This window comes from Carcharodon carcharias, chromosome 5 (genome assembly GCF_017639515.1).
Source record: "Carcharodon carcharias isolate sCarCar2 chromosome 5, sCarCar2.pri, whole genome shotgun sequence".
In the NCBI taxonomy this organism is placed as follows: domain Eukaryota; kingdom Metazoa; phylum Chordata; class Chondrichthyes; order Lamniformes; family Lamnidae; genus Carcharodon; species Carcharodon carcharias.
The window spans coordinates 16,206,381-16,219,456 of record NC_054471.1 but is presented as its reverse complement, the minus strand read 5'-3'; the positions used below and the strand labels follow the sequence as shown (position 1 = coordinate 16,219,456).

The window sequence follows — 13,076 nt, the reverse complement described above, 5'->3', positions numbered from 1 at the left end:
AGTCTGGAAAGTGGTCGCCTCGCGACGCATCTCTCCCCCGTCAGGAGTAGCGGCTATTGTCAGAGAGCCGCTGCTCAGGATTCCGCCCCTCCGTCCTTTTCATTGGTTGGCGGAGAGGAGGGCTGTGGCCGCAGGGGTGACCAGGATCGGGGACATGCTGGGTGGCGGAGGACTGGGCTGGATGCTCCCGCAGGAGTTGGCACGACGCGCGTCTGTGAGTGTCCAGGTCGCAGCCGATGCCATCCAAGACCTGAGAACGGACGTGCTCGGACCCGACGTTATTTTGGGTCTTGAGGTGGCCCAGGTGCGTGGTGGTCTTCCGTCTGAACGTTCCCCTGTTCGGACAGAATTCCACATTGGCCCCAAGCCCCGAACCCTCCCTCGGGTGCTGGTGCCCCTCAATATGAGCCGCCTCGGGGACATGCCCTCCGTGCCTTTTGGCACGGCAAAGAGGGGCTTTTTGTACCGACTGCTGCTGCACACCTTCCATTTTCTCGCCCTTGTCCGTCGACTGGACACGCCCTGGCGTGCCTTGTTGCCGTCCAGCGGCGGAGGCCCCCGATGGGAGGCCCTCTACGGAGGTGTCCTCCCCCTTTCTATCGGGGACCTGGGTTGGAGGGTGTTGCATGCAGCAGTCCCCTATAATAAGAGGATGCATAGGTTCACGGACTCTCAGGACACGTGCCCTTTTTGCGGTCTTGTGGAGTCCGTGGACCATGTATACATAGGGTGTTGTAGGCTGCACTCCCTTTTTAGTTATTTGAAAAACCTTTTATTGATGTTTTGTTTGCACTTCAGCCCCACGCTCCTGATCTATGGGCACCCGGTGCGGAAGGGGGTCGGGAGGGAGGAGGACCTCCTCGTGAACCTGCTCCTGGGCCTGGCCAAGTTGGCCATTAACAGGTCCAGGCAGCGGGTGATCGACGGGGGAGTCCCGCCCGATTGTTTGTCCCTCTTCCGCGGCTACGTTCGCTGCCGGATGTCCCTGGAGAGGGAGCACGCGGTGTCTGCTGGCGCTCTCGAGGCCTTCCGTGCTCGGTGGGCACCGCGGGGACTGGGGTGTTTTGTTGACCCCTTTAATCACATTTTGATTTAAAGTTTGTAAGTTTCCTTTAAACTTTGTTCTTGGTTTTACAGCTGACCTGAATTAGGGGCTGTGCCTGATTTATCCCAATTTTGTTGATTTGGTTTTCATTTAAAATATTATCAAGAGTTTAAATCTCAATGGCAAACTATGAAACAATGTAACTTCATCTGTATAGGAACAGATGGAAACGTGTTTGTACTCGAAAGAGTTACAGTGTGCTTGCACACGAACAGAGGACAGAGCTCATCGTGAGTGAGACACAGCCAGAGTGAGTGTGGGTATTGGCAATTTGGTGCACAGTGGGAATTCGGGGCAGAGGGGAAGAGGTGTTCTTTGCATTTTTTCTTTGCTATTCAACTTGTTAAATCTTCAGTGAGTGGTCTTGCACTGCTGCAGCAGTAGAGGCTATAAGGGAGATCAATGACTGGTAAGGAGTGGGTAAGGTCAGGTAAGTATTTACTACTTTTATCGCTTATAGTTTAAGGTCTTTTTGTGGTTTATAGTTTGTGTATTTTGTAGTAATGAGGATCAGGAAAGAAGGACCCTAGAATAATTGATTTAAAAGGTTTAATTAAAGGGATAGGTCATGGCAATAGAGCTGAAACCCATGGTGTGCTCCTCGTGCTCCATGTGAGAAGCTGGGAACATTTCCAGTGCCCAGGACCAGCATGTGTGCAGGAATTGTGTCTAGCTGCAGCTCCTGGAAGCTCAGGTTTCAGAGATGGAACAGCGGCTGCGGACACTGTAGAGCATCCACGAGTCACAGCATCGTGGATAGCACATTTAGAGAGGCGGTCACACCATAGCTGAAGGGTGAGGAAGGAGGGGAATGGGTGACCACCAGGCAGTCCAAGAGAAACAGTTCAGGAGTCCCCTGGGGTCCCGCTCGCAAATCAATATTCCATTTTGGAGGCTGCTTAGGGTGTACTTTCCTGCAGGAAGTGCAGACAGAGCCTAGCTTCTGGCACCACAAGCAGCCTGTCTGTACAGGAAGAGAGGAAGAGAAGAAAAGCAAAAGTAATAGGGGATTCTATAGTCAGGGGAACAGGTAGGCACTACTGTGGCAGTCAACTTGACTGCAGGATGGTGTGTTGCCTCCCTGGTGCCAGGGTCCGGGATGTCACTAAACAGCTGCAGGACATCCTGAAGGGGGAGGGTGATAAGGCAGAGGTCATGGTACATGTTGGTACCAATGACATAGGTAGAAAGAGGGAAGAGGTCTCGCATCAAGAATTCAGGGAGTTAGGCAGTAGACTGAAAAACAGGACCTCTCGGGTTGTAATCTCGAGATTACTCCCTGTGCTGTGTGCCAGCGAGCACAGAAATAAGAGAATAGTGCAGATGAATACGTGACTTAAGATTTGGTGCAGGAGGGAGTGGTTTTGATTCCTGGATCACTGGGACCGTTTCTGGGGAAGGTGGGACCTGTACAAGTGGGACGGTCTGCATCTGAACCAGATCAGGACTAACATCCTTGCAGGCAGGGTTGCTAGTACTGTTGGGAGGAGTTTAAACTAATTTGGCAGGGGGAGGGGACACAGAATGTTAGCAGAATAAGGACACATCATAATGCAGTAAAACAATCAAGTCAGAGGGAGTACAGCTGCATTGAGTTTCAAGGAGTAGGGGAAGGCTGGGTGGCCATTACATTAATGCCAGGAGTAAAATGGATGAGTTAAGGGTGAGGATTGACACGTGGAATTGTGATTATAGTAGCCATCACAGAGATGTGGTTGAGGGAGGGACAGGATTGGCAGCTCAACATTCCGGGATATAGAATCTTCAGGCGAGACAGGGGAGGGGGCAAAACAGGAAGAGGCATTGCATTATAAGTTAAGGAGTCAGTTACTGCAGTAAGGAGAAATGATATCTTGGAGGGGGCATCGAATGAAGCTTTGTGGGTAGAGCTTTGGAATAAAAAAGGGGCAGTCACATTGTTAGGTGTTTATTATAAACCTCCAGATAGTCAGCGGGAAATTGAGGAGCATATATGTGCACAAGATGCAGAGGTGTGTAAAAACAATAAGAATAGGCTAATTATATTCGGTGATTTCAACTTGCCCAACATTAATTGGGATAGACAAAGTGTTAAGGGCTTGGATGGAGTGGATTTCTTGAAATGTGTACAGGAGAACCTTTGAGGTCAATATGTCGAGGGTTCAACATGAGACAGCTCAGTGCTGGACCTAATTCTGGGGAATGAAGCCAGACAGGTGGCTGAGGTGGTGGTGGGGGAGCATTTTAGTGATAGCGACCATAACATGGTACATTTTAGACTTGTTATGGACAAAGAAATAGACAAGTTGCAAAAAAATGTTTTGGATTGGGGAGGAGTGGATTTTAGTAAAATAAGGCAGGATCTGGCCAAGGTAGACTGGGAACATCTACTTGTGGGGAAATCTACAGAAGAGCAGTCTGGGGTGTTCAGAAAGGAAATGGGGAGGGTACAGGCTCAACTTGTTCCCTCTAGGGTGATAGGAATAAGTAACAAGCCCAGAGAGCCATGGATGACCAGAGATATTCAGGTTAAAATGAGAAGGAAAAGAGAGGCTTTTAGCAGATACAAGAGGAGCAAATCAGCGGAAGCATTAGTGGAGTACAGAAAGTTCAGGGTAGAGCTTAAGATAGCAATTTGGAGATCAAAGAAGGGATATGAGAAAGCTCTGGCTGGTAAAAGTAGGGAAAGTCCCAAGATATTCTATAAGAATATCAATAGAAAGAGGATAACCAGGGAAAGAGTAGGGTCCATAAAGGACAAAGGGGGCAATCTATGGGTGGAGCCAGAGGACATTGGTAGAGTGTTGAACTAATACTTCACATCTGTCTTCACCCAAGAGATTGAAGATGAAGGTATGGAACTCTGGGAGAGAGATACTGTGAGGTTCATGAGCAAATTGATATCGGGAATTACAAGGTATTGGAGGCGCAGGCTTAAAAGTGGACATATTTCCAGGTCCGGATGATTTGTGTCCCAGGCTGCTGAGGGAGGCAAGGGGGGAGATCGTAGGGGCTATGATCCAAATTTTTAATTCCTCTCTGGCCACGGGGGAGGTGGAGAACACTCTGGAGAACATCTAATGTGGCTCAGCTATTTAAGAAGGGTTGTAGAGATAAGGCAGGGAACTACAGACCAGTGAGTCTCACTTCAGTGGTAGGGGAACTATTGGAGAAAATTCTGAAGGAGAGAGGTAAGGTTTGATCAGGGATAATCAGCATGGCTTTGTCAGCGGGAGGTCATGCCTAACAAATTTGATTGAATTTTTTGAGGAGGTGACCAGGTGTGTAGATGAGGGTACTGCAGTTGAAGTAGTTTACATGGATTTCAGCAAAGCCTTTGACAAGGTCCCACATGGGAAACTTATAAAGAAAGCAAATGCACATGGGGTACAGGGTAATTTGATAAGGTGGATTCAAAATTGGCTTAGTTGTAGGAGACAGAGGGTGATGACAGAAGGATGCTTTGGTGACTGGAAGCCAGTGTCCAGTGGCATACCACAGGGATCTGTGCTGGGTCCCCTATTATTCATCATTTTTTTAAACGACATAGATGACTATGTGGGGGGTAGGATTAGTAAGTTTGTGGATGACAGTAAGTTTGGCCGGGTTGTTAACTGTGAGGTTGAGTGTCTTGGGCTACAGGAAGGTATAGACGGGATGGTCAAATGGGCAGAAAAGTGGCAGACGGAATTTAACCCTGAAAAGTGTGAGGTGATACTCTTTGGAAGGAGTAATTTGACAAGGAAGCATTCAATGAATGGCATGACACTAGGAAGTTTTGAGGAACAAAGGGACCTTGGCGTGTGTGTCCATAGATTTCTGAAGGCGGAGGGGCATGTTAGTGAGGTGGTGAAAAAGAAATATGGGACACTTGCCTTTATCATTCGAGGCATAGATTACAAAAGTAGGCAAGTCATGTTAGAGTTGTATAGAATCTTGGTGAGGCCACAACTGGAGTACTGTGTGCAGTTCTGGTTGCCACATTATGGGAAGGATGTGATTGCACTGGAGTGGGTGCAGAGCAGATTCTCCAGGATATTGCCTGGGATGTAACATTTAAGTTATGAGGAGAGGTTGGATAGACTTGGGTTGTTTTCATTGGAGCCGAGAAGACTGAGGGGCAACCTGATCGATGTGTACAAGATTATGAGGCGCATGGATAGGGTGAATAGGGAGCAGCTGTTCCCCTTAGTTGAAGGGTCAGTCAGGAGGTGACACAAGTTCAAGTGAGAGGCAGGAAGTTTAGGGGGGATGTGAGGAAAAACTTTTTTACCCAGAGGGTGGTGACGGTCTAGAATGTACTGCCTGAGAGGGTGGTCGAGGTGGGTTGCCTCACATCCTTTAAAAAGTACCTGGATGAGCACTCGGCACATCATAATATTCAAGGCTATGGGCCAAGTGCTGGTAAATGGGATTAGGTAGGTAGGTCAGGTGTTTTTCACATGTCGGTGCAGACTCGATGGGCCGAAGGGCCTCTTCTGCACTATGTGATTCTGTGAAAATATTTATTCACAAAAGAAAATATTTCATACATAAGACTACAATTAGTTAATGCTATAACTACTCCTAAAATTCCTAATTAACCTGATTCCCGGTTTCTCGCCCACTTTAAGGCAACAGACCAAAATAGATTTTAGATTTTAAAGAAAGCCAGCAAGTTAACACAGTACCCACTTGGCTGTGGAATTCCAAATGGCCTTCTCCAACTTCAGTTACTGGACACAGCTGACTTATGCACAAATGGCTGGAGGCTTCTTGAAGGCTGTTTCACACACTCCTGTTAGATCTTACATTGCCCTCTCCACATAGCCTTTCATTCTCCCTTATATATATTTCTCTCTTTTTTTATATTTAAATTCCCTTTGTTTCATATATCTTTGGAATGGTACCTTTCCCATAATATAAACACTTTCATGTTGCCGATATTGCAATAACCTTTGGGAAAAATAAACACAATCCTTAGCCTTGCTTATCTAACTAGTTGTAAACAAACGAACATGTCGATGAAATCCAAAAAATCACTTCACTTATCTGAAAATGCAAATTTCCTTCACACCTTACATGCTAATACAGCATCCCTGTTTACTCATTTGTATTTCAAGCACATTTCTACACCTAACTTCTTTTGATAATTCCAAACTTGCAGTCTACCTGACACCAAATGTAATTAAATCACACAGACAATCCCAACTATACTCACACCCCTAAACCTACTTTACAATGAACCAGAAAAATATTCTGAAAATTATTATACCTTTCTAACACTGGGAACATAAAAAGAAGACACTGATTGTTTGGATGAAACTGATAATCAAGTTAAGAAGTGCCACAAAAGAAAACTGCTACATAGGCAGCATGGGTGGGAAACAAAGATGTATATATTGCTAAGAAATCATCCAACGAGAGCAAAAGAAACCTGCAACAGAAGCTTCATAGAATGCAAGATGCATGGTGGACCACATAAGCTGGAGATCTACAAGCCCATGCTGATCAGCAGGACAAGGGGAACTTTTTATAAAGCCTGGAGACTGTGCGTGGTCCTCTCTGATGTGGCTACTCACCTGTTCTGACACTGACAGAAAATCTCACCTAATATACAGGAACGTTATCAAAGAGCACTGGGTTGAGCACTTTAGGGATGCGCTTAACTGCCCACTCACTGTAAATGGGAAAGCTCCAGGCCGACCCAAGTGTGAAACCCTGGACAGCAAATCCTCCATTGTGGAGGTTGATAAAGCCATCAGACCCCCTATCCTCAAGGAGACTCCCGGCTCAGACAGGGTCCCAGAAGAAATTTATATATCTCGGAAACGCCTACTAGCCATCAAACTCACACTACCATATCACAGAATGTGTGATCAACAAACTATTCTCCAGGAGTTCAGGCCACTATTGTTCACATGTACAAAGGAAAATCTATGCATGACAACCACGGGTGTAATCGTCCCAGATTTGCACAAAGCACTGTAGCAGGAGGGAAGAAGGCCATTTTACCTACCGGCTGCAATGGTAGGTTTTCGTGCTGTATCTTCCCATTCCTGGCCCGTCCCACCTCATTAACAATGCATTTCCAGGAAACATGCTGGATTGCTGACGAGGTGTCCTCTGATTCACCTGCCCCACCGTGACCTCAGGCCTTCAGTAATCCGGGCGCCATATTTAAAGGGCGCCCCTGCACAGAGCTAGCACTCTCTAAGGGATCAGAAGCTTCTGCAAAATAATGGCTGCCAAATGAAGGAAACATGCTGCCCCCAAATTTAGCAATGCCTCCCTCAGGCGCCTACTGGATGCAGTGGAGGCCCGCTGTTCTGGGCAAAGGTCAGCGAGCAAGGTCACCAATCCAGCATGAGAGGCTGTGGCAGCAGTGATCAACACCAACACACTTCAAAAGAGGACAACCACCCAGTGCCGAAAGAGGATGAATGGTCTCTTTCGTTTTGCCAGGGTAAGTCACTCTTCTCATCACTCTCATCTCACACGCACACAAACCAATCACACAGGGACCTCACTCACTGCCAGTTGAAGAGACATCACCATTCACTCTCTCACACACACCTTCATCTGTTCTGTGGATCGTGTCCTCATCCTTTCCATAGCATCACTCACTACCCACAGGTGCCAGGCATCCTTCTCACCTGGCCTAGCAGGTGTTCTGCTTACACTCTCCCCATCTGTATTTATTCAGAACAAGTTGGCACAGAACATCAGGGAGAAGTCACAGACTGGTGGAGGAATGCCTGACACCAAGGTCCTCACAGACTTTGAAAATAGTCATCCAGTTGGATAGCAATGGTCTGGACCGTTTCTGTGCTGATGTTGAGGTCAGCAGTGCTCAATCAAGTGAGGATCCAAAAGTACAACATCCATCAGACAACCATGCTATGAGTCACTTCCCCTGTTCCACAGTTGCCTGTCATGTACTAACCATCTTTCCTTTCCAAGCACACTTGAGAAGCAGCTGAGGGGGCCCATGACCCAGGTGCCTGACTCAAGCCATGAAGACATCTCATCTCGGAAGAAGAATCTGATGACACCCTAAATGAAGACCCATCATAGCACTCGCCCACACCCTCCACCAGCGCAGGGAGACACACCTTGGTGGCGCCTAGTTCTAGAGTAGCCTCAGGGTCACAATCTGGTGAGCACATCACACTGTCTGATGCACAGTAGGCAGCGGCAAGGGCCTGCCAGGTTTCCAGCGCTTGGAGGACTGTTAGAGACCAGCAATCTGCTGAGTCCAGGTCCGATGATGAACCTCTGGACTTGGCTGTACCTCAGTTGCTGGAGCTGCAAAGGCAAGCTTGGGAACATCAGGAAGAGATGTCCTCTGCACTCCTCAGATTGCAAGGCACGATGGAGGAGTACGTCTGCCTTCAGGCTGAGGTGATAGCGCTGACATGCCACCGCACTGAGATCAATACTGGTAGGATGGCAGCCACCATGGAGACCTTGGTCCAGGACATCGCTTATGTACTGCTGCATGAGCTGAACTTTATTGCTGACACCATAGTTGGCCTCCAACATGACAGAGGTGTGGGGCAGCTTGATCTCACTCCAGCTTCCCCTTCTCCTTAAGGAGTCAGCCAGGGGCTTTCAGGCACCCATAGGGAGAATCAGCAGGTTCATATTCCAGGGCCATCCACCCAGGTGACTCTGGGAGTGTCCGGCTCAACCAAATCCCCTCTTCCTTTGACTCCAGCAGTTCCAGCTCCACAAGCCGAGGAGGGTGCCACTGCCACACAGCAGGACCCCGAAAGCAGGCCACGGCCATCCAGGTCTCTGTCTTCCAGGTCTCTGTCCTCCAGAGGATGCCCACCAAGGTCATCACAGACAGTGCGTAGCAGTCAGCAGGCTGTCTCCACCTCTGCTGTGGATGTCTGGGGAGCACCAAGAAGTAGCAGCAGGCTTAGGAAGGTTAAGAAGATGTAGTTGCAAAGCATAAGCATGGGTATTAATCACTTGTACATACTGTTCACTACTGTCAATAAACTCCCAAGGATGTCTCCTTGCCTATGGCTCCTTGTTATGATGAGCAGTGTTCGTGTCACTTAGATGTGAAACCTTGGTTCCTGCACAAGATAAATGGAGGTGTCTCAGTCCAGGGCCTCTTCCCTACGCAGACTGTAACCTTCAGACCAAAGTGATGGTCTGGCTTCACACTCACTGGACACATTAATGATACCTGCACCTTGTTGGTGCTTTTCATTGCTGCTTGAATGTCATGGGCAGGTGTCACAGTGTTCTATCATTCTCTCTGTGTGCTCTTAGCAACTTTGAGGTGGAGCTGCCCCCCGCCCCCATCTCTTCAGCATCTGTGACCAGTGACACTGTGCTCCTGAAGGGGTCAGGTGCTGAAGGCTGATGAAGGATCAGGTGCATTTAAAGTTTCACGGCTGTGTCTAAATTGTATGACCGTGACCACAGAGTGCGAGTGAGCTCCCCTCAGCCAGACAGGAGTCAGGCATTCACAAAGGCAATGTGAAGATCTATGGAGTGTCCTCACTGCATTTCATCATAATCCTCGACTATTTGAGCCTCTGATATGTCTCCATGACATGGGCCTGACCGCTGAGGGTGTGTGTGCTGCCATCGGCCACACACGAGTCAAACGTTCACAGATGCAAGGTGAGGCTGTCAGGACTGTCCTCAGTGCATCTCGTCATCATCCTCCACAAGTCATTTGGCTATGAGGGCCTCCCAAGCACGTATGTCTCGTCTGGCCAGTCCGATGGCCTCATCGCCAGCATCCTCGTTTTCGAGGACCTCATTATCATCATCCTCTTCGACATCCTCCTCATTGGAGGATAGGTGCAGCTCCTCAATCTCCTCCTCAGCCAAGTCCTCCCCCCTTTACAGTGCCTAGTTGTGGAGTGCGCAGCAGGCGCAATGATGCATGACACCCTCTGGGGACCGTATTGCAGTGCTCCACCAGACTGTCAATGCACCAGAACATCATTTTCAAAATGCCTATGATTTGCTGCACCAAAGTCCAGGTCACAGCATGATTCTCATTATGCCATCACTCTACTGCAGTCTGAGGCTGCCACAAAGGCACATCAGCCACGTCTTCCGTGGGTAGGTCTCGTCCCTGAGGAGCCAACCCTGCAGTCTCTGCGGAGCCTGAAATATGTCAGGGATCTGGGACCTGCTGAGGGTGTAGGAGGTGTGGGCGCTCCCTGAAATCATGCGCAGACCTGCAGGATGTGTCCTTGGTGGTCACACACCACAAACATTCAGCAAGTAGAAGACCTTGTGGTTGACGTTGTTGACTGTTTGTTGTCACAGAAATCTAAGTGCCACATGACTACAGTTGATGACACCTTGCACCTGTGGGAAACCTGAGATCTGCGCAGATCCCAGCACTCTTGCTTTCTGGCTTTCCTGATCCCAGGCGAAATGGACAAAGTTCTGTGCCTTCGTGAAGATGGCATCCATGGCCTCATGGATGCATTTGTGTGTGGAGGCTTGCGTGATTCTGCACTGATCACCTGTAAGGAGCCATTAGCATAAAAATTGAGCGCCAAGGTCACCTTCACGGTCACTGGCTGTGATGCCCTCCAGGTCCCTGTGGTGTCATATCCTGCAGCAAGTGGCATATGTGACCAGTCAGTTCCCTAGACGTGTGTGGTCTTTGGCAACATTGGTTCTCAGTCATCTGCAGGAATGACAGGCATTTTCAATAGACCCTGGGTCTAGCAAGGTGCCTACGAGTGATGGGTCACTGTCAATCTTCAGCTGTGTGCAAAGCAGGCCCTGCTGCCCCTTCATCTTGAGGGAGATGCTCCTCCCTTTGCCGAGCCAGGCGCCTCTGCTGTTCTCATCTTCTTCTCTTCTCCCTGTAAACCATGAGGCATACCACTAAATCACCAGGCTTCATGATCCTAGTGTTCTCCTCCTGCACGATCGAAGAGAAAGATGTGTGGATTAGCATATGTGTCCTAAGAACCTCTTTTGATTAAGTCTGAAGGCCCCTTCAAGCATGCAGGAGGATGCTGGCCACCATTTGGATGGCCAGTTTTTTAGTGCGCTCATTGACTGTCCAACAACCCACCCACCTCCACCCCACTCCATTTGACTGATTGGCAGCAGCATCAGCCATTGGACTGCATGCTTTTCTCTCAGCTCAGTCATGGGCGTGGTCCTAACATGCACTGCAAGGCTGCATTGTTAGCTTGAACCATAATGGACATTGGTACAAACCTTAATAAAGACATTGCAAGGGGCTGTGAGCGCTCTCACCAGAGACTGCGCCATGGCTAATTGTTCTGTTGCCCCCTAAAATACACATTCATTTGCAGTCTGTGTCCGAGGAGTGAAAAGTTTTGAAGCATTTGATGGTACTTTTGTGCTTTTGCATTGCTTGAGTGGGCAGAAGAGCTTCAGAGGCCTGAATCCAAACATGTCAATGGAGCTACAGCTGAATGGTCTCAGCAGCGTAAGAATGCTCACTTTTTTGACAAGCTTTTCCAAGTGCGTGGCCACTTCCCTCACCAACCTGCCCCCATCCCCCCGCACCACCTCCCCCCCACCCTGGCATGTGCTTGAGTATTTCATTCAGTCTGTGCCACCTTGCCCCACACCCTGGTCTGACCGCATTGCAGCCCTTGCCCCAGCACCGTACGAAAAGCCAGCTGGGAAAAAGTAACTTGCCTGTGCCCCCGGCGAATGCGTGATTCCTCTTACTTGATGTCCTACGAACTATGCTCGCAAGCACTGTGCAAGGTTGTGTGCACTCACCCCTGAGTTCCCCACGAAGTTCAGGTCACAAGGTGCACGCCTTTTAAATGCAGTGAAGCATGCTGTTCTGAATTCACACTGACATCGGTGGTAAATTTGACATGGGGAGATGATTCTGTCAAGCAGGGCTTCTAATTAAATGCAAATGTATTAAAATGACGTTCCCAATGTATGGCAGCAGGAAATGCAGCTCACCATTGATGTAGAGCGGATAATGGCAGACTGGTTTTAAGACAGCATGAAACCGATTTTTGGCCTTCTTGCCATATTTACCCCCTCGCCCACCATGACACCTGATGCCAACAGGGCCAGAAAATTCCAACGCACAGAAAAACCTTGCTGCTTGTTATCGCTGGTAAGACTCTTGCCAAAGTCCTACTCAACAGACTGCTAAGCCAGAAGGCAGAATGTGTATTCAAATACAAGAGAAATGCATGAACAACAAATGTACATTTGTTGGCCTAGCAACAGCCTTCAGCAATCTAAACACAGAGGCCTTGTGAAAAATCTTAGCCAAACTTGGATGTTCTCATAGAGCTATGAATCTGATATAGCAGTATCACCATGGAATGATGGCTAGAGTCACTGACGGCAGTAAACATATTGATCTCTTTGACGTAACAAGTGGTGTGATGCAGGGGTGTGACATGGCTCTCATGCTCTTCAGTAAATTCTTAGTTGCCATGCTTTCTGAGGCAATTAATGGAATATACATCAAATTTAGAACAGATGTCAGTCTCTTCAACCTGAGATGAATGAAATCCACAATTAAGGTATCAGGAATGATCATACGAGAATTGGCGTTTGTCAATGATTGTGCCCAAGTGTCACACTCACTCTGAGCTTGGCCTTCAACAGATCATGGACAATTTTTCAAAAAGTGGCTGATTAAGTAGCTTAAGGGTGATGAAGGTACTCCACCAATCACCACCAAACTCTGTATATGCTCCACCGTCTATAACTATTAATGATACAACCCTGAAGGCAAGAAATAATTTTAATTATCTCCAGAAATGTCTGCATAGACAGCGAGGTAGCAAATAGAATTCCAAGAGCAAGCTTAGCATTTGCCTGCTTATGCAAGAGACTGTGGCGGAAATAGGATATAAAACTTATGACGCAACAAATCATTTGTAACACCTATCCTCCTATATGCCTGAGACATGGACTGCCTACTCTAGTTAGACAGGTTCCACATGAGATACATTCAGAACATCATGGGCGTCAAATAGGAAGATGAAGTGCCCAATATTGA

The 13,076-nt window shown here is 48.1% G+C and overlaps 1 protein-coding gene across 1 annotated transcript in view; it reads right to left on the bottom strand.

Annotated features, from left to right (window-relative positions):
* LOC121278115 (dynein heavy chain 8, axonemal-like) overlaps positions 1-13,076 on the bottom strand; it is a 1,831,678-nt gene that overhangs the window by 1,041,903 nt on the left and 776,699 nt on the right. The gene's annotated exons all lie outside the window — the stretch shown is intronic.